The sequence below is a fragment of the Pseudophryne corroboree genome, chromosome 4, assembly GCF_028390025.1.
Source record: "Pseudophryne corroboree isolate aPseCor3 chromosome 4, aPseCor3.hap2, whole genome shotgun sequence".
NCBI lineage: Eukaryota > Metazoa > Chordata > Amphibia > Anura > Myobatrachidae > Pseudophryne > Pseudophryne corroboree.
The window spans coordinates 839121624-839124492 of record NC_086447.1 but is presented as its reverse complement, the minus strand read 5'-3'; the positions used below and the strand labels follow the sequence as shown (position 1 = coordinate 839124492).

Genomic DNA, 2869 nt, shown 5'->3' with positions numbered 1-2869 from the left:
TCTAATAAATATAGCCCAAATTGTCTTTTTCATCCCCTTTTTTTTTTTTTTTTTTTTCTTCTCTTATTCTTCCAAAATCAATATCTGTTAAAGTATTCACATTACAAAGAAATACTTTTTTCAAGCAGAGGCCAGTATTTTGTCTGATAATTATCTTATTTCATCGTAAGCCTCAGCATACTCTTTGAACCTTTACACTTTATTCCAAATATGCACGTTAAATAATAATGTGTTTTTCAAAATCAATGCTTAATTAATTAATTAATTTTTTTGACAGTTCAACCTAGCATATCTTTCATATCTCCTTCCCATACTTCACTATTGCTTCATGGACTCTCATCTGCGATTCACGGAACACGATACCACTCAAGTGGGAATTGTTGAGCTGTGTCTAACGCAGAAAGCAGATCCATCAATTATGCTACACTGATTCATTCCTTTTCTTCTCCATACTATTTTTCATTTCTTCTTTTCTCGTTCTTTCTTTCTGTCTCCCTTTTTCCTCTTTCTTCTGTTTCTTACATAGGTGCACTCTCATTGGTGCAATCCAAAAATTCTCTACTATCATACCACGCTGCCAATGCCCGATCTCGTCTGATCTTGGAAGCCAAACAGCGTTGGGCCGGGTCAGTACCAGGAGAGGAGACTTCCTGCGAATACCCGGTGTTGTAGAGTTGGGACCATTTCCCTCCACATGTGTTTGCAACACCAACAGCAGCATCACCACTAATTCTTCTCTCCCCCCTTTTTTCTTTCTCTTTTTGAGGCTTAATACTAATTTTTGTGGCTTACGTCAGAAAGTCCAGCTCATTTGAATGCAGGAGACTAACCAATTTTGAATCAAGTAGCCCAAGTGGGTCTTACTTATTTAATAACTCTTATGATCACTCCCTGGTTCTATTAACACAGATATTCTGTGCTGGTCAGGGGAATTGGAGGTAAGACCAATCAATGTCTACAACCATTCCAATTACCAAGTGTGATTAAACAGACCAGAACATTTTATTAATTCTAATCATCACATTTTTTCTTTGATATGGATCATTTATAGGGGTATTTTTATTACAAACATTAAAAGTTATGTTTTAAGTATTTCTCTCTATATGTCATAGGCATTTTCCTTTCCTTTCAAGAGTGCGCCCACACAAGAGCCTTCTTTCTCTCCCTTCCTTCTAGTATAAGTCTGGAGCTACTCAGAAACTGCTAAGAGAGGTGTAATCGCAATATTGCGAATACGTCGTTCGCAATTTTAAGAAGCTAAGATTCACTCCCAGTAGGCGGCGGCTTAGCGTGAGTAAATCTGCTAAAAGCAGCTTGCGAGCGAACAACTCGGAATGAGGGCCAATGCACGATATAGTATTAGGTCATTTGAAGGATTGCACAGTGTGTAGGCACTATGGGGGTCATTCCGACCCGTTCGCACTTTTCGGTTTATCGCTGCAGTGCGAACGGGTGCGGAATGCGCATGTGCGGCAGGCTCAGTGCGCGTGCGCAATGTTGCCTGGCGAAAGGGGTCGCCGGGTTACGTCACAACTTACAAAGGAAGCGGTCGCAGAGCCGACCGCAAAGAAGATTGCCAGGAAGGAGTCGTGGCAGGGCGGATCCGGACCGTTTGGAGCCGTTTTTCGGGGAGTGGTGAGTATAACGCAGGCGTGTCCAGCAGAACGGAGGGCGGAGGAGTGACGTCAAAGCCGGGCCCATCATCGCTGGATCCATCGCACAGGGTAAGTATGTCCAGGCCTAGTCTACTTCTGCTTGAATTTTTTTTGCTTGGCAGGGCTGCACAAGCGATCGCAGCCCTGCTAAGCTAAAATACACTCCCCCATAGGCGTGGACTATTGATCGCAGCAGCAGCTAAAAGTTGCTGGCTGCGATCAACTCGGAATGTCCACCTATATCATTTGTTCTGGGGATGAAGAGAAATCAGGATGACCATCGCGTCATTTGCACATCGTCTAGTGCAGTGGTTAATGTTTTGGGTGCACACAGAAAGGAACAAGATAATAAACATCACTGTAAGGTTCCCTATCCAGTGGAACTTTAATACTGAACTCTGTCAAACAAACCCAGTGACTGCTTGTGACAGGATAGGCTTATTCTGATAGCACCCTTTTTATGGTTTACCTGGTTTTTAGCAAATACTCATCCTGACTATACTTCTGCTGGTGTTGATTGGCCAAGCCAGATACACACCAATATTGTGTCCCCACTTCTGTGCGGGTTTCTATTGCCACTACCAAGTTCCTTCTCCAGCACCAAGAATAGCGCACTGTTGTCTTGCAATAAGTAACCTATAGTGCAGCATTTTTTTTGCATTTACTGTGGATCAGGACCGCCCGGCCTAATGCATGACCACCATGGTATAGATTATTAAACTATGATTTTTTGAATCTGTTGGTCATAGGATTACATTGGTGCATGCATTTGCACATTTCAGAAACAGATTTTAACAGTAAAAAGATTTTTTTTGGGGGGCGGGGTGTGTGTGTGTGTGTGTGTGTGTGTGTGTGTGTGTGTGTGTGTGTGTGTGTGTGTGTGTGTGTGTGTGTGTGTGTGTGTGTGTGTGTGTAGGATATCTCAAGTTGCCCCTTCAAAAGCTATTCCTGATTATACATTCTACAGTAAGACGATGTGCTTCTAGCCCTTCTTTTATACCATTTTACACACTAGCCTGGGGTGTGTAAACAGCTTCTAGATCTCTTGGACAAACCAGCTGGACCCCGTTATAAACACACAAGGTACAGTCTGGAAAACTGTCACTAACTATAATGGCTGCTAGTACTGTTCAGTCTCTGCTCCCTTTCCACATGCTGCCAAGGGGCTCAGCCATCTCTCAGAACTTGCGCCACTTAGTTTGTGTTGGCTGATC

At 43.0% G+C, this 2869-nt stretch overlaps 1 pseudogene; it reads left to right on the top strand.

The window, feature by feature from the left end:
* Nucleotides 1-556: 556 nt before the first annotated feature.
* LOC134913274 (5S ribosomal RNA) lies at nucleotides 557-675 on the top strand (annotated as a pseudogene).
* Nucleotides 676-2869: the final 2194 nt, after the last annotated feature.